Source organism: Ochotona curzoniae, unplaced genomic scaffold, assembly GCF_017591425.1.
Source record: "Ochotona curzoniae isolate NIBS_2020 unplaced genomic scaffold, NIBS_Ocur_1.0 scaffold_4506, whole genome shotgun sequence".
Taxonomy (NCBI): domain Eukaryota; kingdom Metazoa; phylum Chordata; class Mammalia; order Lagomorpha; family Ochotonidae; genus Ochotona; species Ochotona curzoniae.
Genome location: NW_024467119.1, coordinates 69693287 through 69717538, shown reverse-complemented (window position 1 = coordinate 69717538; position 24252 = coordinate 69693287). Strand labels below are relative to the sequence as shown.

At 39.3% G+C, this 24252-nt stretch overlaps 1 protein-coding gene across 1 annotated transcript in view; it reads right to left on the bottom strand.

The window, feature by feature from the left end:
• IL15 (interleukin 15) overlaps window positions 1–24252 on the bottom strand; it is a 74594-nt gene that overhangs the window by 37706 nt on the left and 12636 nt on the right. Inside the window, exon 2 of the mRNA XM_040967108.1 lies at window positions 11495–11618. The gene's annotated coding sequence lies outside the window, so the exon portion shown is untranslated. The remainder of the gene's footprint in view (window positions 1–11494; window positions 11619–24252) is intronic.

The window sequence follows — 24252 nt, the reverse complement described above, 5'->3', positions numbered from 1 at the left end:
ATATCTTCATATCAGTCATGCTACCAAGAGTATTTTTATAGTGTAGAATTCTTGCTGTTCACCAATTTATTAAATATGCTGCTTTTCAAAGGGACAAACCTGTGTTTTCTGTTTGTCACACATGCATTAAGAGATTCTGCTATTACAATTACAAGTTTGTGAAACTAAAAAAACTCAAAAGATATATCAACACAGCAAAGTAATTTCTTTCTGTAACGTTGCAGTGAAGCACCATCTTGTTGAAGCAACACTGCAACCACCACTTTTATATAAAGACCAGAAAACCACTCCCCATTGGACAATGTGTTCTTTAACCTTTCGTTATGCACTGAGATAAGAGAAAGACTGAATGAAAATATTTTCTTGTCATGATGAGTCTAAGTGGCAGCTATTAGAGGACAAAATTCACTTCCTATAACTACACAATGCTGAGAGTGTATTGATCAAGTAATAAGGCTTCGCAATCCTCAAATTAATAGATCCGGAAAACATGTTGATTAAAAGTTGCTGAACAATTTACTCTTTAAAAAGATTTATTTGTTTTCTAGACAGAGTAACAGAGAGAGGAAGAGACACCTTTCACTGCCACAGCACATATGGTTGGGCTAGAATGAAATCAGAAAATCCAACCTGTTCTCCCTCATAAGTGGCAGGGAGCAAAGGACTGGGCTCATGCTCCCTTGCATTCTTCAGGCAAAATAGCAGTAAATGAATCAGAAACAAAGCAACCGGGAATTCAGCAAGAAGGTGGATTGAAAGTAGGATAGCTGGAATGTACATATCTTATTGTAAGCAAAATCTGATTTGTCAGTGTTTCTCTCAAATGCTCCACATACCAAGGTACCTGAAACTAGATATAATATTGAATCTATCTGAAACTGATATTTGTGACTTAAACCCTGGATTCCTATACATGAGTGGGATTTCAAAGCTCATCTGAGGGACTGGTATTATGGTATAACAAGTTAAGCTACCAGCTGCAATGCTGGCATCCCATCCACACACTGGTTTAGATTCCAACTGTTGCACTTGTTATCCAGCTCCCTGCTAAGAGCTTGCAGGGAAATGCAGCAGAATGTAACACTTCCATGGGAGACTTGGATGGAGGTCCTGGCTTAGGCCTGGCCCAGACTTGGCCACTGTGATCATTTGGGCAAAATATACGTCTAACTACTTCTCTTCCTGTCTCTATAACAGCTTTTCAAATAAATAAATCCCTTTTTAAAATGTTCACCTGATATACAGTATTATCTTAAAAGAAAGCTATAAAGCAATTTTTAGATTGTATTAAGGAAAATTTGGATTGCTCTTCCTAGAAATCTGCTGTAAAAAGCAAAATGTGTCGGCTATACTTTTAAAAAGATTTCCTTCAAAGCTATTATTAAGATTGAGTGGAGAGGGAGAGAGGAAGGAGGAAAGAGTGAGAGGGCCAAGAAGGAACTAGAAAGAGGAGGAAACCTCCCATTTCCTGGTTCACTTTCCATTTGTTTTGGCAGCCAAGTCTGGGCCAGGCTGTAACCAAAAGGCGAGGAAGTCCATGTAGCAGGAAGCCAGGCACTCAGACCATCACCCACTGTCTTCACAGGAGGCAGAGTAGTGGGACTTCGAACTGACCTTCCAGTCTGAATCTGGGATGCCAGCGTTGCAAGCGGCAGTCAAAGCAATGTGTGGCAACACTGGCCCTATGTCAGTTAAAACTAGAATTTTCTAAATAAAATGTGTTTAGCTTCCGAGTAATCTATTTGACTTGAAGGAATAAATGGATTCCTTATCACGACTAGTTTACTAAGTTTCCACATACTGTGCCATTGATTTTAGTTAATTTGAATATAACTAAAGAAATCAGCTGCTTTTATTCAAACTGGTTTTACTTAAATTCTATCAATAGTGCAATTTTGAGTCAGTTTGAAAAAAATTTAACTCCTCTAGTCCCATATTTAAAGCAAAATATGCCAGTGACTTGATGCCGAACTCAGCTTGTTACATATCCATAGCATCATGACATTAGGAATTTTATGAATAATTATATTAAATTATAACCAATGCTATTTAAGAAACTTTAATCAATAGAAATCCTTAGAAATCACTTTAAAGGGCTTCCAAGAAATAGAAACGATCTCATAAAAACAATTTCTGTGGAAAACCTCATTTTAAATATTTATATAATTTAACAATAGCATTTAATTATAACACTATGCATCTAGTACACACTGTATCAATACAAACTGAAACTCATTTTTTTTGTATTGTTATCTCAAAATAAATAGATCTAAAATTTAAATGGGAGGACAACAAGCTGTTGTCCCATTTGTGCTGGATTCAACACAATGCAACCACTGGGCTCAGCAGTGCCTTCCACCAGCAGCTTCCCTGACCCCCGAGGACGTCTGCTTTCTGTCCTTGTCCACACTGCTCTTTGCACAAGGTGGTCCAAGCCTGCGTTGCTCTGGCGCTGAGTTTCTATAACCCAGTTTCTGGCATTTCTATCAATCAGTATGTGATCCTAATATAAATATAAAAGCAAAAGCACTGTTTTCTTCAACAATCACTGAAATTATTTCAAGTGTTCTTGCCTGAATTGACACAATTGGAAGAGGGAGGCATGTTTGTTTTCTTAGAGTTATATCAATGAAATCTGTTTAATATAAAATGTGAAGAAAAAATAAATTGTATTACAATTCCAAATCTTGCCTAATGAAGTACCTGCTTTTCTGATCTTACTGCCAGATAGTCATCAACCAGAAGTCACAGGTCTCCCTTAAGTCAGATCAATCCCATTACCAAATTGTATGTCCGCCCTGCATCTTCAAAGAGAAAATTTTAAAAAAAAAAAAAGGAAAAAATGCTTTACTTGTAATAGTACTAACATTAGAGGTGGAAATTTGGTGCAGCAATTAAGATGCTTCTTAGAATATCTACATTCCTTATTACAATATCTGAATTCTGTCTTCCCCTTTTAAAAGGATAGGATTGAACTTAACTCATGTTCCAGTGTTTGCTCAATCTCAAAACCTATTAGGAGGCTGGGTTTATATTTAAATACCAGGAAAAGCACTCAGAAGCAAGTAGGACTCAACCTGTATTATGGTTTGTGTTCTTTAAAAGCAAGAGCCAGTGGTAGATAAAAGTGTCTGTATTTCTGCTCTTACCTGTGTCTATTTAATAAGAATAGCTTCCTATATCTAAACTGCTGCCGGGCCGGCTCAGTAGCCAAGTGGCTAAAGTCCTTGCCTTGCATATATCTCAATCCCAAATGGGCGCCGGTTCTAATCCTGGCAGCCCCGCTTTCCATCCAGTTCCCTACTTGTGGCCAGGAAAAGCAGGTGAGGAGGGCTCAAAGCCTTGGGACCCTGCACCCATGTGGGAGACCAAGAAGAGGTTCCAAGCTCTTGGCTTCTGATTGGCTCAGTTCCGGCCATTGTGGCCGCCTAGGGAGTGAATCAGTGGATGGAAGATCTTCCTGTCTCTCCTCCTCTCTGTATATCTGACCTTGCAATAAAAATAAACAACAACAAAAAAAGTGATAGCAGTGTAAAAAATAACAGTTAGTAAAGATCACATGCTGAGGACATTTCAGTTGCTATTCAAAGCTAGTTACATCTCTTGAACTAGCTATTGGGTACAGCCTTATAAGAAGTAATTATTATCAACATTTTAAAGATGACAAATCCAAGCAATAAAGAAATCACATGACTTACTTGATGTTATATAGCCAACTGCTAATAACAGAAATAGGAACACAGATGTCCTGGCTTGCAGCCAGATTTTACCTCTGCAGTTTGTTCTTCTTGGAATTAAACCAGTGCTACACCTCATTGAAATGAACCTACTATATAGTTTTCCTAGGGCTCCAACCTTGGAACTGAAACTTGCCCCATGTCCAAGTTCTTCTATAGCAGAGAATGGAAGCTACTTGCCAATGAAGGCCAGAAATGAAGCAATGCTCTCAAGGAGGAAGGTAAATCACTGGTTTAGTCAGGATGAAGCACAGGAAGAGAAATAAAGTAGAAGTCAAGGCTGGTGTGATGGCTCAACTAGCTAGCCCTCGCCTTACTAGTTGTGGGATTCCATTTGGGTGTCAATTCATGTCCTGGCTGCTCTAGTTCCCATTCAGCTCCCTGTTCGTGACCTAGGAAACCAGTAGAGGATGGCCCAAACCCTTGTGACTCTGCACCTGCATGGGAAACCTGGAAGTGACTCCCTGGCTCCTGCCTTAGTATCAGCTCAGCAATGTGGCTGTAGCCATTTGGGCAGTGAAACCATGAATACAAAATCTTTTTGTTTTTTTAAAATCTGTCTTTATCTTCCCCCTTAGCCCAGATACAGAAAATAGTAATAATGTTGTGGAAATAATGATCTTACCCACCTTCCTGTAGCCCTTGAGCCTTTGTGACCTAATCAACTATGTAATGACTATCAAAATGAAATAATTACCAAAAAAATCTGCCTTTCCAATAAACAGATTTTTTTAAGATTTATTTATTTTTATTGCAAAGTTAGATGTACAGAGAGGAAGACAGAGAGGAAGATCTTCTGTCTGATGATTCACTCCCCAAGTGACCACAACAGCCCGAGCTAAGCCAATACGAAGCCAGGAGCTTCCTCTAGGTCTCCCACAGCCATTGCAGGGTCCCAAGGCTTTGGGCCATCCTCAACTGCTTTCCCAGGCCATAAACGGAGCTGGATGGGAAGCTGGGCTGCCAGGATTAGAACCGGTGCCCACATGGGATCCTGGTGGGTGCAAGGTGAAGACTTTAGCTGCTAGGCCACTGCGCTCTGCCCTAACTACTGATCTTTAAAAAGACAAAGAGGAATTGAGCAGAACTCTTATGTAGCCCCAAGTTACATTCCTAGGCTGACATCTTGCAGGTTTGATTTACAAGAGAATTGGGTAATATCATTGCCTCCTTTCAGAATTCCTGACAGAAACCCACTCAATTAGCACTTCTATTCAAGAAGCAGCAAGAGGTGGTGGTCAAAGGGGAAGTTTGGTTAGTTGGAGAAATGGAGAAGTTTGCCCATAACCATGAAACGTGGACGAGGCCACTGCAGCTCTCTGCTTAAAGAATTTCCATTCTTAAGAAAACATCTCTGAACAGGACATGTAAGTATTTCTGGTATATTTGAAACCAAGTACGATTGCTCTACCATGAACTCAATCATTTCGTATATTTTAATAAATGATAAAATGGTTTAATAACAATTACAAAATACATATGAAGAAGAAGACTGTAGGTGGCACTCACTTTCTTCAATACTCGGGTTTCATTACTACAAGAATTTTACATACTAAGATGGGGTAAAGCTTAATATATTAATGTCTCATAAAACATTGTTCGCAATGTCAGGCTTCTACTCTGTATTAAACTGGAAATTACAGTAAGATGTCAGATTCACCTAACCAACAAATTAACTCACTACAGCAGATGCTGGTGGTGAGTTACACACTGTGTGCCTATCCATACCCGAATGATCCTCAAACAGTAATGACAACAAAGTGTTGCATGCTTTAGAAAATCAAGACAAAATAAACATGCTCCACAGTAGTACTCAATATAAGATAACAAACCGTGTTAATAAGCATGTGCTTCAACTCCACAACCACTCCTTGCAACCCAAGAAGCAGGATCAGGGTGAGCAATGGGTGGGTGCTCCTTGTTCTGTGCTGATTGCTGTTAGTGGATGACCAGTCAGTGCAGATTACAGGCACTGTGGTGGGGAAGCGGTTTAGCATGGAGCTACTCAGGAGAGGGGACACCATTAGCACTGGGCAAGATAAAGCTACATATCTTAAAAAAAAAGAATGGGGAAGTTGTGACATATGACACAGAAAAACAAGGTATGGAGTATACACAGGTGCTCAAACACAGGGTGAAGGAGATGTATTCTAAGACAGCCTGTGCTAAGATCCCAGACCGGCTTTCATGTCTGGTTATCCTATATACAACTCACACCATCATCTCAATAAATGATAACAGGACTCTTCCCTGAACATCCTTAAAGTTCTAAGCACTACATAAAGGAAATAGAGGTTGCAGATCCTTAGTAAATTATAGAAGCCTCAGTGGCAGATGGGAATACAACCTCTAAATAGAGGTTCTTGTAATTCGTATAATTACAAATGGCAAAATGAAAGTACAAGGAGTTTACTCAAGGCTGGGATACGACATAACAAAGTGAGAGTTGGACTTTGAGCACAGTCTCTGAAACACTAAAGCGATGGTGATATAATGAGGCATTTGATGAAAGTCAGCACCCATTCTTTGTTTTAAAGAACACGTCTTGAACCAAAGGAATACAAAGATAATTCTTAATTTTAAGCCATGTAGCAAGTGTCTGCGGGCATAGCTAATGCATTCAGGAATAAGAATAAGATAGCCTGCCAACTAATCTTCTTCCTGTATGGGACAATGGGTGTGAAAGAAGTGCAGACAGTACTACAGCTCATCACAGAGATGCTCACCTTGACATAGAGCCTTGGCTACTCTTGTTGCAGAAAATATTTTGTAATCCATATAGAAATCAAATATTTATTTATACTTTTAATGATGATTTTATTTTAAAATCTGGAATTTGTATTCCAGGTAATATGATATAAGAATGTAAAATCTCTCCTCATTGTCCAATTATGTTCTTTGTTCCCTACTTTGTTGCTTTATATTTCCCCACAAATCCCACGAGAGGAAACTTCTGGTGATTTGAGCAGTAAGCATTTCACCCCCTACTTAATCCCCTTTTGTATCTCCCCAAAGTGAGTTTATATCATTTCCAACCTAAGGATTTTCTAAATGAGTCAGATTTGTCGTTTTAATACTGCAGTTGAGCAATGTTTAGGAATCATCAGTTAAATTCCCTTGGAGTTTCTAAGTAGTAATTCGTGAAAACATTACACTTTCACTTCCCTGTGCTTGAGTTTTGCAGTTCTAATTCCTTTCTCTTTTATGCTTCTCTTTTCTGCTTCGTTGGCGTCTCTGCAACAGCTTTTACTGGTGGGGCTGATGGTTGTGTGTCACTATCTCACTTTTAGTTGCAGCAGGAATGCCTCTGATGTTTTGGAATTGTTTGTGATACTGTCTTTTGGCTGAAAGTTTGTGTGTGTGTTCTCATGTGTCTGTATAAATAGTAAGCTGTCATGGTTATGAAATGTTTCTCTTAATTAACTGGATTGTCTTTTCAAAAATTTGCACGATGGGGGCCTGAAGCCTGGTGTAGCAAGATAATCCTCTGATTGCAATGCCAGTTTGAGTCCCAGCTGCTCCATTTCTGATCCAGCTCCCTGACAATTGCCTATCAAAGCAGCAGAGGAAGACTCAAGGCTTTAGGCCTCTATAGCCACATGAGAGACCAGTAAAAAGCTCCTGGGTCCCAGCATTGGATGGGCCTTGCTCTGGCCATTGTAGCCATTTGGAAGTGACCCTGCGAATGGAGGATTTCCCTCTTTGTCTGTCTGTCTCTCTCTCTGTAAGTCTGAATTTCTAGTAAATTGTGTGAAATTAATATTCTGTGTCTATAGAGATTAATGCGTGATTTTTTCTTCTTAGAGTAATTAGTATGATGGATTATTTTTTTTTTTAGAAAGAGCATTTCCAATCATTTCTTTCTGGAATGACCCCTGCTTGGTAAAATGATATATTACCCCACTAATGAGCAGTAGGTTTCCTGCTAGTGATAAGTTACTGAAAGGTTTTGCACTGGTAGTCCTAAAATAAAGTGGGGCTAGTTCACAAAGGACTGATGAAATACTGTAATACCTAGGTAACAATAGCTATAAAATATTTGTATTGTAATGTCTAAGACAACAAACAGAACAATGAAATAACATTAAAAGGACCAAAGGAAAAACAAAGTTAATTAAAACAAATAAAAATAAGAAAGAAAGGAAAGCTGTGAAATGACATAGATTAAACATGAAAGTTTTACTATGTTAGGTATAAGCACAATTATTCCAATAATGTATTACATGAAAATGAATAAGCACTCAGTAAGATTAAGAGTATCAGACTGAAATAAAAACAAAAGTGAACACAGCTACCTGCTGTCTTCTAAATATATCTAAAATGTACGACAAAGACAGGCTGAAAGGAAGCTAAAGGGAAAATACCCGTCATGCAAACACTAAATGGAAAAACCTGAGGGGGCCACATTGCTTTCAAAACACATGTGAAGGCAGTGAGACACACAGGAGGGAGGAACATGTCATAAACACGAAAAAGCCAGTCTACCAGCGGAATCTCATCATCAAAAGTCTGTAATCCCCTAAATTCCTAACTTCAAATTTCCCGAAGCAAAATTAATATAACCAGCAAAGTAGAAAAGGTCAAGTTCACCCCAGGGGTAATTTTGAGACAGCTCCTCCAAAAGCTGAAGGATCCACGTTCTCTCTCTCTCTCTCTCTCTCTCTCTCTCTCTCTCTCTCTCTCTCTCTCTCTCTCTCCCTGTCTGTCTTCTCTTATTCTAAGTGATTAATAAAGGCTGGGAAGGATTAAGGGAAGGAGTACAGAGAGATGACCCAAAACACAGCAAAACAGAAATACCAAGTTCAAGTATTGCACCGTGAGAAGAACAACTACAAACCACAAGGAAGTCTCATACACTGCACAGAAGAGAGAAGCTCCAGGTTTAAACACAAAGAGAAAATAAGAAATTGATCACAAGAGTGATAGGGACCCATATACGTGGTCCTTGCTTCACAGTCTTCACAGGCAAAATAGCCGAAAGCTGGACAGAAAACAGAACAGCTGGGACTCGAAACAGTATTCTAATACAGGATGCTTGATAACATAGTCAGTAGTTTAAATTATTGTGCTATGCTGTCCCTTAAAATAGCACTTCTTTTTTTTTTAAGATTTATTTGATTTTTATTTGAAAGACATGCTTTACAGCTGGAGAAGGAGAGACATAGATAGATATATTCCATAGTTTCCAAATAACTGCCATGATGAGTTGGGCCAGTCCAAAATCATAAACTTGGAGCTTCTTCTGGGCCTCCCATGTGGGTGCAGAGGCCCCAAGGATTTGGGCCAGCCAGGACTTAAACCAGACCCATATGAGAGACTGGCACCTACTCTACCGTGATACTGGTCCAAAATACCACTTTTAATAATTTAAATTAATTAATAATGAATTGTGATATATCTTAAAATGAAGTTCTTATGTGCACTATTTTATATTTCATTTCTGTAATACCCCAGGGAACTGTCACAGTTTGTTGTTACAACAAGCAAAGCCACAAGGCAAATTTTCAATCATTCATACGTATACTATTAGTAAAATAACCCTAGAAAGAATCAAATAATGATTTGCTTCCTAATAATTGCACAGCTAATATTTTCCCACTTCACATTTTTTTGGGTGGTTTTGACTCTCACTCTTAGAGCACACATTAGTTTAATAATCACAAAGTGAGAAATAAAATCTTGTAGCAAATTGAGCTAAGATAGTCAATCGGGTCACCCAAGCTTATAAACTGTAGCCCCGGATGAAAGAAAAAAGGAAACTGAGCATAAATGAGGCCTGCATTAACCTGCTCTGCATCCTACTTCCGCCTTATAGAGCCTTTTATTCTCCAAATATAAAAAGTGAAACAAAGGTCATGATAAACACTAAGTGGGCTTGAGTTAGCACCAGTCATGCAGTCAGGAGTCTAAACCAAATAAGCTGTTCTGCTTCCTGAACAGTGCCTTGCAGTCCTGGCCACAGCAAAGGCAGAGCAAACTAAGCCACAACTCACCCATAATTGTCTTCTTGCATGATGCAAAGGAAAGGAATAGCTGAGACTTCAGTTCACCTTCACTAGATTCTTGGCTCACACTCACATCAGACAGGAATAGCTACCACAGGCCACCATAAAATAGCCAAATGCCTGTTTAAAGCACCTCAACGTAGGATGCCAAGCTCAAAATGCCTAGAAATCAATATAAGTTCCTGTAAACAAAAACAGAAAGTACAGGCTCCTTTCCTTCTGACTTCTTAAAACTTATTCATGGCTCAAATACGAGGGGAGATTCCTGTTTCAAGTTCTGACACATTTCATCCATGATTTCATTTCAAGAAAATTCCCCTGTCATAGCATAATTGTCCTAAAATTGGTCATAGTAGAATTTCTCAAAAATAATGTGTGCTTCTTTTCATCACTATTTCAGAGTGGCAAATAAAAATAAATAAAATAAATCAGTGCAGTATTGTTATCAGCAAAACTCCCCCGGATTCCATGGTTCCATATCTAAAACGCCCTCCGGTTTCTTACTGGGGCCCTGGATGCAGCAATCCCCGGTATGTTTGCACCCATAAAACTGCCAGTAAACGGAGTCTCAACCACAGAGGGTTATTAATAAAAACCCTAGGAAGCAGAGTTGTCTCAAGGAAGTGTATGACATTGGGGAGGCAGTTTTAGTAGATGGGCAATTTTTGCCAAGGAAAATATTTTTTCAAACCTTTCCATTCAATTTTTATCTATTTATTATTATTTCCTAGTGCCAAAAATAAAACAGTGAGAGAGAGGAACTGTCTTTTCCCCTTAGGATTATTTCAGAGTTTCAGTTTCCTTTTATTTTCTCCGCTGTTTATCTTAATGCATGAGAGTACTTGTAAGAATTCAGGAAAACGAAATTAAAAGGGAAATGTATGCTGATACAAAACATTTTAAAAAATCAGATATAAAAGAGGGCTTCAATAATTTTATGTAAAACACGTATTATGAAAAGACTACATATGGATTTCAAAATTTTAACAACACAAACTTGCCTTTTAATTGTGTTTTCCATACTTTTTGAAGCAGCCTCATAACATTTTTCTGTTTCAAAATGTTAAATAGGAATTATAGCCAAAAGATATGTGGCCACTTTACCAATAAGAACTCAGTGCTCAGACTTCCATTCCATGTCCTCATTTTTGTTTAGCTCTCGATTTTATCCTATCTTCAAATATTTTTCAAAAATTTCAATTGTGGATTTAAGAATCCAAGACACAGTATCCTCTGGAATCTTAACTACATTGCTAAACTCATTTGGAAATCAGACAGCTGAATTTATCATTTATTCTTAAACACTCTAATTGTTAAAATTGTGGGTTGCCCAACTGTGTCACTTTGGCCAGAATTGGCAAGTATGAAAATCTGAATATATTTAAGTTTGTCTGATTAACTTCATCTTACTAAAGTTATTACATAAAAGTGCATATATATATAATCATATCATTTTCATAGTTTATGGTTTTTTATCTTGAAAGGCAGAAAGAGAGAGAGAGATCTTCAAAATTCAGGCTCACTCTGAATGCTGAAGGAGTCATGCTGGGTGAGGACTAACCTGGGAGTCTAGAGCTCCATCCAGGTATTGCACAACAGTGACAATAGCCCAAGCATTTGAGCCATCATCTGTTGCCTCGCAGGATACATTAGCAGGAAACTCAGTCAGAAGCAGAGCAATCAGGATTGAAACTGACACTCAACCCATGGTGCCACAATGCCCACCCCAAATAATACAACTGAAAAACTTACACCACTTTCTGTAGCCTGGCTCTCTGCCGACCTGGACCTTTGTGCTCCATGTGACATCACCAGGAGAGAACATGATGGAACACTGTTGCAAGCAGCAAAATGGCCATAGATCAAAGCAGATTCTCTAAGAGTCAAAGGTAAAGATAAAGATTAAAAATTAATATAGCTTAATCCTCTCTTTCTCAGATTTACGATTGCCTATGTACCTGATCAAGCTATATAAAAACAGAAAGATGAGTAAGGAGAAAGAATCCAAAGTAAACATTCGATCTTTAAATTTTTCCTAAAATGTTCAAGAGTTCCCCGCACTTCAACATGTATTAATGTTGACTACAAACTGCAATTCTCTATACAGCATCGTAGTAAAATGCTTTTCATTTAAAATCAATATGGAACAATCAAATATGATTTCACATTTATTTGTATGCTTGATTTCAAGTTACTGATAGTCTCAAGAAGATTTTGGAAATAAGTCTTAAGAACTATTATAAAATTGCATGGCAAAGTATCTACCCAATGAAATAATCAGCATTAAACTCAATACTGTAACATCATGTTATACTGTGTAATTAGGAAGGGGTTTTAATACACCAAAATATTAGAAAATCTCATGTCCCCCACTTCTCTCTGTGTATATGTAACTTTTCATTTCAAATGGAGGGAGAAAGAAAGAGAGACTAAAAGAGAGATATTGCACCTGCAGCTTCACTCAAATGGCTGCGGTCAGGGCTGGGTCAGGCTGAAGCCAAAAGCTCAGAACGCTGTTCAGGAATCTCCTACGTGCGTTCAGAGGTCCAGGCAGTTGAGCAATTCTCCAGCGCTCTCCTGGCACATTAACAGAGAGCTGAATTAGAAGTAGAACACCAGGACATGTGTAGGATGCCACAGGTACAAGCTCAATCAATTGCATGAAAGTGCTAGCTTCCTAGTTTTAATCTTTAGGAATCTTAAACAGTAAGAGACAACCTGAAATTAGCACGAGAGTTCTTTGTTAAGAAGAATGAAAAAAGTCTGTGAAAAAGATTTATTGGGCTTGGCGTGATATCCTAGCAGCTTAAGTCCTTGCCTCACACGTGCTGGCATCTCATATGGGCACCGGTTCTAATCTTCTGTCCTCTGGCTCGCTCTCCTAGTGGCCACAATGGCCCAAGCTGAGCCAATCTAAAGCCAGGAGATGCTTCTGAGTGGCCCACGTGGGTAAAGGGTCCCAAGGTTTTGGGCCATCTTCCGCTGCTTTCTCAGGTCACAAACAGGAAGCTGAATGGGAAATGGGGCAGCCAGATCAAGAATCAGTCCCATTTGTGATCCCAGCACATGTTAAAACAAGAATTTAGCCACTGGGGGTCATTCTGGGCCATAGTTAAAAATACTTTTGAAAGATGAGTGATTTGGAAAGACTTTCATGGAGAAGGTATCATCCAAAATGACCTTGAATGATTAATAGTTGTAGCTTTGCAAAGAAATTCTGTTTTCAGGCACCCAGAGTTCAAGGGGAGGGGACATTTTAATAGGATTTTGAATGTGACTTCACCTTTGCCCTAAAGTTGGTGATTAGAACCAAATACTAAGCATAAGGAGCATTACATTGTCCTAAAGAATTTTGTAGCTTAGGTCCAGTCACCTGCTCCAAGCTAATTCAGAGGCAGGAAAACCCCTAATACTGCTAAAACTTCCAGCCATCAATTCTTCCAACACTTCATCTCTGCTCCACCCTCAGAAGGCTAACAAACCCAGTGAATGATTGTAGAGATGCTATTAGAACAATCATTCAGGAGCACCATAAGTAGCATTATGGAATTGTATACCAGAAAGATGGTGCTGGAGAGTGAATTCAGGCTCCAAAATTCATAGTTTAAAATCCTAACATGATGCTAGTAGGTCTTGGGGCTGATTGGAGGATAACTAGGTTTGGGAGACAAGATAAGCATCCTGATAAGAGAAAGCCTCAAAGAACTTTTTAACTCTCTCTCTCTCTGCCTCCCTCCCTCCCTGCCTACCTTGCCTCCCCTCTTTCTCTCCTGTTTTCCTTCTCTGCATATAAAGACACCCAGAGAATGTGGCCATCTACATCATAAAATAAGCTTCCTCCACAAAAGCCACACCAGCTGGGACCTTGCTGCTGGACCTTCTAACCCTCAGAAACCCCTGTTCTTTGAACTACCAGATTGCAATAGTTTCTTTTGGTGGCCCTAGGTGACTAATATAGATTAGTCACTAGTTGGGCGTCAAAAATCAGCTCAGGATCATTAATTCATACTTAACTGCAAATTAAATGCAGACTTTGTTTTTAGCATTTGAGCCAGCAAATCACTGTGAATTTCTAAAGAATTAAGGCTGGCATCTTTTTTGGACTAAGATCACTAGATCTAGTGAACCATATTACCAGAGCAGGAGGGAGAGTAGGAAGAGATTTAATAACTCAAAGTATATTAGATAAACCTCAGGGGCAATGTTAAGGCCACCATAACAGTGTGGTAAAACATACATATAGCCTACTTGAGGTCCAGATCCATCAACAAATAACCCTTGTTAGCCAACAAGAATCCACGGTAAGATGGTCTTGTTGAGTCAGGAGACAGGCCACCTTTCTTCCCTATGCCTCTCTGTCTCAGTCTCCAACTACCAGCAGCCAGATTAGAGCTGACCTACTTATTGACTGTCGTTATGTGCCCATGTATGTATGCTTGGTGCAACTGAACTCAGATTTCACAATGCAATTGCTATACACTTAAATATAGGTAGACAAAAAGGACATTAGGTGTTCTAAAGAATGTTCAGTTGAGTATCCATACTTCATAGAACTGCAAACTATCCCAAAGTGACCCAGTGACTTGCTGTGACTACCCAGGCTATTTAAGAATGGATCTGCACTGCATTAAAAGATGTAAAGATGCTTTTGAGGCTACGATAAATTGTGAGATACCCACTTTCCCAGAAGAGAGCCAGTAGCTGAGTCCCTCCTCAGATAGCCTTTCAGCAGAAGGAAGCTGCCCAGCACAAGCTCACCCTCTGCCCAGTATAACTTCCTTTGACAACAGGAACTATGAAACTCCAAAAATGACTCACAGTCACCAAAAATCATTTAGCTTCAGATTCTTTATATAAAACATCTCATGAGACTTAAGTTCTGGTAAAATATATTCTAGTAAACGTAAATTCTGGGAAACATTAGAGTGTCTCGACAAAATTACTCATGTCAACATTTCCTGTAATAACAAAAGAACAGAAACAATCTAAATGTCCATCAATGAGGGATTGTTCAAATAAATCTTGGGGGCCAGGCATGGTAGCCTCATGGCTAAAGTCCTCTCATTGCATGTGCCAGAATCCTACATGTGCACCAGTTTGTGTCCTGAAGGCCCTGCTTCCCATATAGCTCCCTGCTTATGGCCTGGGAAAGCAGTCGACCTGCCTGCTGCCTGCCTCCCAGTCGAAAGCCTGGGACCCTGCACCTGTGTGAGAGACCTGGAGGAGGCTCCTGACTCCTGGCATTGGACTGACTCAGCTCTGACTGTTGTGGCTGCTTGGGGACTGAATCAGCAAACAGAAAATTTTGCTCTCTGTCCTTCTCTCTGTGTATCTGACTTTCTAATATTAATTAATTAATTGACTGATTAATTAATTAACAACGGCACATGTATACATGGAATTATGCATCCACAGAAAATAATGAGAACCTTTTAAAACACAGGATGATGAGCCATTCAAGTTATGTGTTTAAGTATAAGATCAAGGTTATTCAACAGCATGGATTTGTATTATAAAGGGAAATGATTAAAAAGATATGTGCATTGTCTTATGACCACATAAAGCATATATAAGGGCAACATGAGCAAATAATAGTACTAATTGCATAAGTAGGAATAAGAAAGCATTTTCTCCATACTGAAATGTAAACCACAGGAAGATGTTAATTATCCAAAAGCTCAAATACTTAAAATTTTTAAAAATTAAAAAACAGGATACCACAAAACAGTAGATAGAAGAGACATAAATGCTTAGTTTAGTCATACATCATTAGGAGTCCTGAAAAAAAATCTTGGATTCTGAACTCTTAGAAGACAGGAACCACATCTGATTCCTGGAGAAGACCTGATACCTAGAAAAGTGTCTGAACCAGAGGAGGCCATATCTGTTTGTTGAATTTTCTTATAATTATCACGGGTTTCCTTATACAATTTAGTAACTGCAAACAACATGTGGCCATTTAAATGTAAATCAGTAAATAAAATGAAGCTAGAAACTCACATCCTCCATCACAGGAGTCAGGCACTTTCCAAGTGCCCAATGTCAGTGTTGGCAGTGGCCACCCTGTGGATGCATCAGCGGGAGAACATTTTCACCTCTGCAAGAACTGCTGGGTGGCATTGATCCAGGGGAATACAAACTCTGGTATCACAGAGATCAGGCTTAAAATCTGACCCCTCCTAAGAGTGAGGTTTCAAGCTAGTTAATTTATTTTTGCAGGGCCACACTTTCAGTCTTTTGTTTGTTTTGGTTTGGCTTTCATTTATGCAATAGGGAGATGACAATACTCACAGGGTCATCATGAGTTTTAAGTGAGCTCATTCAATGCATAGAACAGACTTTTGACAAACAGTCAGCACTTGTTAGAAGTGAGGAGGTGAGGGGGATGGGGAGCAATAAAAAGAAAAATTAAAAACAGACAAACAAAAAGAAGTGATCACCATTGTGAATTTAACATTTCACCAAGAACTATTTATCTCACCGCTCATTGTCGGCCTTTCCCACCCTTCCCCTGAGACTGGAGAGGGAGGAAAGAGCTCTTGGCATTCTATACTAAAGTATCACTTGCAGCACATATAACTTGTACTAAAACCTTTTCACCTCTTCAGGAACAAACTGTCAAGTGCATTGCTGATGTGGCTGATAGACACGTTGACACTAGTGCTTGATCATATTTATTTATTCTTAAAAAAACATCTCTATGCTTCACGTACAATGGTATCATTGGGAAGATGTACCCTTTGAAAAGGCGGTAAAATTTGAATAAGGCTCTAAAGCATTGCCATGAAAACGCAAAGCCTCCTGGAACTGAAGTGGCAGAGACACAAAGGGGGCTGTGAGGTTTCCATGCTGATACACCTGAGCTACTATATGAAGAGCAGAAAAACTATATAGAGGAAGAGAAACTAGTAGAAAAACAATAATAAAGGAATAATATAAGATAAAGGAAGAAGGAATGAAGCCACAACATTTTCATCTTTCAAGAATAAAGGAATATGGACCCTACGCGGTGGCCTAGCGCCTAAAGTCATAGCCCTGAACACACCGGGATCCCATATAGGCACTGATTCTAATCCTGGCAGCCCCGCTTCCCATCCTGCTCCCGGCTCCTGTCCTGGGAAAGTAGTCAAGGACTGACTGGCCAAAGCCTTGCGACTCTGCACCCGTGTGGGAGACCAGGAAGAGGTTCCAGTTTCCTGGCTTCGGATGGGCTCAGCTCCACTTGTTATGGCTGCTTGGGGAGTGAATTATCGGACGCAAACTCTTACTCTCTGTCTCTCCTCTCTGTATATCTGACTTTGCAATAAAAGTAAATCTTTAAAAGAAAAAAAAAAAAATAAGAAAGCTTTTAACATGGTGGTTAAGCTGCTACTTGTAATACCTGCATGTCATGTTGGATTTCAGGTCCTGGCTCCACTTCCAATTGCAAAGCATGCTCAGGGAGGAAGCAGATGCTGGCTACTGTATTTGAAAGCATCTCACCTACATGGAAGACCAGACTGGGTTCTGGCCTCCTGACCTCAGACTGACCCAGCGTGGATGTTGTGGGCATTTGGAGAGTGAACCAGTGGACAGAAGATCTCTGCCTATTATCCTGCCATTCAAATAAACAAGAAGCAATAGAATAGAATAAATAAATAGTTTCAGTGATAAGGACAGTGATTAAAATACCAGATGGGCTGCCTGCTTCCTATATATTGACATGTATGGATTAAAGTCCCAGTGATAATCCTGATTCCAGCTTTTGGTTAATAAGCACACTGGAAGGCAGCAAGTGAGGGCTCCGATGTTTGTGTCCCTGAATTCTCAATTCCTGCCCCTGGCTTGGCCCAGCTTCAATTGTCACAGACATTTGAGATTTGATCCAATAGATGGAAGATCTCTTTCTCTTTATTCCACAGCTCCTCTTTCTCTGTCTTTCTCTTTTTTTTTGGGGGGGGGGGGATAAAGGAGTAAAGAAACACTTCATTCCATAGGTGAAGCCATTTCTTTCTTGTGGCTTCAAACAACAGAGAACTAGCTCACTCCTTCTTACATAAAATAGAAATTGGTTACATATTATATTTAAGCACTAAACGTATATATGATACATATAGAAAACTGTTTTGATGTGCAGCTAACACTTGGACACTGCAGTTAAAGATAAATAAGTAAAACATTCTAGGTATGCATTTAACATGAATGTGCTTATGAATTCATCAAATATTTATTTTAGAATTTCTATAAAATTATTCTTCATTATGAAACTCAGCCAATCATTACTAAACAGTTTTCCAGAATTGTCACTATGAATAATAGTTTAACTATTAGAGTGTGTGTTGAGATTTACAACAGCCATAATGACAACCAAGCTTTCCGTGATAACTCAATGCTGCCGTGGGAGATGTACTTCAACTATTGTAGCACAAAACACCATCTGACAATTTGTAATGAGGCGTTTCTCACTCTCTTCTGATAATTATCTACCAGCAGACACAACAAATTAGTAATATAGCACATTTTCTATTGGCAAATAATGGATAAAAATATTTTAATCCTTTCTGCTAGGTGTACTTGTTATAGGAGAAGTAAGAAGGCTGCATTGTTACTGCTTAAGTTGTTGAATTTTATTGGCGAGGGAGGAGTGGCAGTGGTGAGGAAGTATTTAAGAGGTGAAGTTGGGCCCGGCGCAATGGCACAGTGGTTAAGGTCCTCGCCTTGCACGCCCCGGGATCCCATATGGGCACCGGTTCTAATCCTGGCAGCTCCGCTTCCCTTCCAGCTCCCTGCCTGTGGCCCGGGAAAGCAGTCTAGGACGGCCTAAAGCTTTGGGAACCTGCACCCGCATGGAAGACCCGGAAGAGGCTCCTGGCTTCGGATAGGCATTGGCCGTTGTGCTCACTTGGGGAGTGAATCATCGGACGGAAGATCTTCTCTCTGTCTCTCCTCTCTGTATATCCGCCTTTCCAATAAAAAAATAATAAAAATAAATGTTGAAAAAAAATTTTTAAAAAAAGAGGCGAAGTTGAGCTATTTGCTTCTTGAGCCAGAGCTAACCATGAAAAACCAAAGCCATTCTGTTAACTTCAATGAACATAAAAACTAATAACAAGAAATTGGAAAGTCTAATGGAATGTATTTCATAAGTTAGAAAACAAAGCAGAAAATTCTATCCATACGGGAATACCACAAAGTTGTCCATGCAGTTATCATTAAATGTAACACCCCCATGTGCTTGATCCACATTCCCTTCCCTACACATAAAATCCCTCTTTTTGGATGTGTTGTATAAGCAAAGGTATTCTCCATCATCTCTTCCAGAGTACTGCATATAGACAGCTACCTTGTCACTCGGCTAACCACATAAGCATTAACAATTTCCAAAGCTGATGTTAAGGCAATATTGAGACAGAAACTCCCTCATGAAATCCAGAGCTTCGCAAATCTTCCCAGAGTCAAGAATGAACTGAAAACTAGAGAGCAGTGCCCTGGTCTTGTTTGTTTTTAAAGAGCAAGTGACGTCATCAAAGTAGTTCATATATATGAACTTCATTTCCTTATCGTTAAATAAGGTTAGACAGGAGGCATCCAAAGTCCAGTCTAGAGCCTAACTAACTTTGATAAAGGTCAAAGATTGACTGTCTCCGCACAAATATAATTTATGCATGTTACTCTTCAGAACCATCGGACTTAAGATCAAAAAATATTTCTCCAATCATCTCAATTTCTCAGGAGAGAAAAAAAGGAAAGAGAGATTAAAAATACAGTCCAAGTTTACATAAAGTGGTAAAGCTGTGGGCTAACAATGTGTTTTGGATACCAAGTTTTTCTCTTTTTTGGAGTTTATTCAGAAAATACTCAGCACCCAGATTCTGCTATACATTATCCCACTTCTCCAAACTCACCTTAACTTTTTTCTTTTTTTTTTTATTTTAGTTTTATTAAAAAGTCAGATATGCAGAGAGGAGAAAAGACAGACAGGAAGATCCTCCATCTGATGGTTCACTCCCCAAGGCCACAATGGCCAGAGCTGAGTCAATCCCGAATGCAGAAGCCAGGAACCTCTTCAGGGTCTCCCACATGGGTGAAGGGACCCAAGGCTTTGGGCCATCCTCAACTGCTTTCCCAGGCCACAGGCAGTGAGCTGGATGGGAAGTGGAGCTGCCGGGATTAGATCCAATGCCCATATGGGATCTTGGCATGTGCCAAGTTGAGAACTTTAGCCATTAGGCTACCATGCCAGGCCCCAAATTCGCTTCAATTTCAAAATGGATCTACTATATTCTTAGAATCTAAGAACACAGTATAGTTGAGGCTAGCTATATTATATCTAAATGGAGATATTGGTAAACTTTGAGGTCTTATTGTTATTACACATCATAGGTCCCATATCATCATGACCACCAGCAAAATGCCATTTGCAATGCAATTCGCTCCACTCTACTTATTTTCATTTTCACTCTACTTATTTTCTTATTATTTCATTATTTTCATTATGCTATGCTTTGGTTCAGAATACAGAACAGCCTGCACATGCCTCTGGAACAACTGTTTCACGCTATCTCAAAGTAGTTCAGCAAACGTTCTCGGACTCAGAGGACAAGGTGTGGTGATCTCCCTCCCTCCAAGGGCCAAGGAGATCTTGAACTGAATGGCACCTAGTAACTTCTCAGTAAGAATCAGCTACTGTAACCTTTGACTTCTGTGTTCCAGGAGAATTTGTGTCAACACTGTCATTCCTTTTGTCTCCCAACAATAAAGGATATTTTAGATCAAATTCTGCATTAAATATGCTGTTTATTAGGGATTTTCTCATAGATATCCTTTACCAAACTTTGAAAGATCTCATTTATTCTTATATTTTTTAAGATTTGTTTTATTTTATTGGAGAATTAGATATATACGAAGGAGAAGAGACAAAGATCTTCTATCTTCTAATTCATTTCCCAAGTGGCTGCAATGGCTCGAGCTGAGCTGATCCAAAGCCAGGAGCCAGGAATTTCTTTTGGATCTCCAACACGAGTGAAGGGTCCCAAAGCTTTGGGCCGTCCTCAATTACTTTCCCAGGCCGTAAGTAGGGAGCTGGATAGGAAGTGGGGCCACTGGGGCTAAAACTGGTGCCCATATGGGCTCTTGGTATGAGCAAGGCAAGGAGTTTAGCCACTAGGCTACCATGCCAGGCCATGATTCTTATATTTAAAAGTCTCATTTATTTTTATTCTTCTAAGAATCTGATATTGACTGTTCTAGTGTGCATGAGATTTACTAACAGAATTCCTGATGTTGAGCAAACTCCAATTCCTAAGGTAACTGTATTTCATTGTGGCAAGTGCATTTCTGTGGGAGAATGTTGCATTATTTGACTAATCCTGCTGCCTTAGCTATATTTAAGACTAAATGCAACTGAAATTTTTAAAAGTCTTCCATTTGGCAATCTTTATAAACTCTCTTATATTTTAATTTGCATTGCTTTTATATGCAAATAAAATGTACCTCCTCTTTCCACTTATTCTAACAAGGAAGTACCAAGTAGGTAAAGATTGCATACTTTTCAAGCATGAATTCAAACCCGAGACCAGAGTCTGGGCCAGTCACGTATTCTCTTGTTGCCTCAGGTTACTCTTCTGAAAAGTTGAGGAGGAAAGTTCCTCGTGAATTAAGTAGAATTAGATAAGTTAAAATGCTTGGCATCATAAATAAGAATTAATGTTTCTTTACATACAAACACTAATCGCTCCACTAGATAATACATCCCTGAGGAGTATCATGTCTGTTTTTGTTTTGTTTTGTTTTAATTCCTCACAGCACTGAGAAAGAAGGTGATCGATGAATATCTGGCACAATGAAGAACAGTTTTCTGATCCCTTATTAGCCCATCTGAACTGCCAAGCTTAGCCTGCAAGCCATCCTTTGTACAGTGAGCAACTGAGAATAACATGGCTTGCATTTAAAGCTGTCTTTAAAGCTTAGAAGATAAACTCCCCAGTGTCAAGGTGAATAAGCCATCATCACAATCTTTTGTCTCAAGTTGTAATGCTCTTCAAACAAAGTGAGAAAACTAAGATCTTGCCTTCCAGGTAGAATGAAAATATACCTGATAGGGGCTGGTGAAGTAGCCTAGCAACTAAAGTTGTTACCTTGCAAGCACACACCAGGATCCCATGTAAGTGCCAGTTCTAATCCTGGCAATCCTGCTTCCCATCTAGCTTCCTGTTTGTGGCCTGGGAAAGCAGTTGAGGATGGCTCAAAGCCTTGGGACCCTGCACTGCGTGGGAAACCTGGAGGGAGCTCCTGGCTCCTGGCTTTGGATCAGCTCAGCTCTGACCATTGTGGCCACTAGGAGAGTAAATCATTGGACGGAAGATTTTCGTGTCTCTCTGGTCTCTGTATATCTGACTTTCCAATTAAAAAATTAAAACATATACAAAAATTAAATACATATACAAACATATATATGCAAACATATATACAAACATACAAACATATATATGTTTGTGTATATATATATACATGATTGGATTATCAGAAGAGATACCAATGCACATACCAATAAAACGATTTTTATAATATTTCTGTCGGAGTACATACTTCTATTTTCAAAATATTGAGTAAATAGAACTAAGAAAATAAAAGATTTTCTATTTTAAGAAAGCTGGGTAATAGAGTGTGCCTTTACTAAATTTTCTCTCATTAACTGAAGTTTTAGACTTCTAAAAAGCTTTTATTCCCAACAACGAACATAAGGATTCTCTCTGTAGCCTAGCCCCCATCAAGCCCTCAGGAAATTCTGTTTTCATTCCTGACTTTGATAATAAGAACTACAGTGGGATAATTTTGCCCAAACCACGGGATTACTATTAGCTTACTTTGAGTCAGACCTAGTCAAACTTGTTTTCTCATAACCTTACCTTACTCAATCTATCAGCTATATAAAATAGACTACTACTACCACTATTACTACACACACACCCAGCTATCATATGTAGGTTTACTATGTGGAGCACAAACGCTAGGCACATGGGAAAATTATCTCTCAAATACCAACCCATGCAACTCCACCTCCACCATTTTTGACATTCTTTGTATCTTACATGTTTAGTCTGGAAGTAAAGCAATATGAGCGCAGTTAAAATAGAAAATTACTGCAAGAACTGCTACAGAAGTATCCATTAAGTAGAGAGTACACAAAAGAAGGATGTAGGTAACACTGCCAGAAGAAAAAATAATTAATATTGGGAATTTGGCAAGAAAACTGGAAAACACTCTTTAAAGATGAGTGTGTAAGAATAAGCACATGGAGGCTGTAAAACCCTTCAAGAGTTCAGCAGGGAAACTGAATGACAGGCTACCAAATTCTGGGGGGCATGAAGTCTAATGCTGTTTCAAAGATCTGGGTGCTGGTCAATCTTTTCTGGAAGACCATGCCTCAACACGCATTCTTTCAAAATGCCAAACTCTGTGGGGAGGGGGAGGGGGAATCCAGTGCCTAAAAAACAGTATCACATAATGCAATGTAATAAAATATATATATATATACCAAACTCAGGGATGGCCCCTCTGGTCATCTTACGTGACTCCAAACTTTCAACAGAGACATCTTCCTTGTGAAACATTTTATTCTGATACTTGGCTTCTATCAGTATTTCTCTACTTGTTAACTCACAAACCAAAAATTTCATACAAATAGCTCTGTCCATCTTCAGTCTAGCACATTCACTAACATATGAGACATTTTCAAGAGTTTGTGTTTGAATTCAGGTCAGGAAGGTCTGGGAAAACTGCCTGACCACATTGCCTTTGAAGAATTCACTGAATAAGTAAAATGTACTAATAAATTAGATTTATTAATATATTATTATATGCCAGGTTATGACAGATGTTGGGATATAATAATGAATGAAGTAATCAAAATGTACATCATTCACTACATTTCATATTCTAGTGGTATGGGGGTGTGCTAAAAAGCAAATGAATATAGGACTGATGAGATAGCCTAATGGCTGGATCCTCACATTGCAGATGCTGGGATCTCATGCGGGTTGCAGTTCCAATTCAGGCTGTTCCACTTCTGATGTGGCTCCCTGCTTGTGCCTGATAGGGCAACAGAGGATACCGCAAGGCCTTGGGACTCTGCACTCGCATGGGACACACAGAGGAAGCTCCTGGCTCATGGCTTCAGATCTGCTCAGCTCTGGCTATTGCGCCCTCTTGGGGAGTAAAGCAGTGGACAGATGATTTTTTTCTCTCTGACTCTCCTTCTCCCTGTAAATTTACCTTTCCTATAAAAATCAAACAAACATTTAATAAGAAAAGAATTAAAACAGGGGTAGGCTCTGTTACCCAGCAGGCTAAGCTTCTGATTGGGACATCCACATTCCATATTAGAGCATTGTTTTGAGTCAGGCTACTCTGCCGTGCCTGGAAAGCAGCAGATGGTACCTCAAATACTCCAGTTCCTACCACCAATGTGGGAGACCCAAAAGGAGTTCTTGGATCCTGCCTACAGCTTGGTCCAGTCCCAGCTGCTGCAG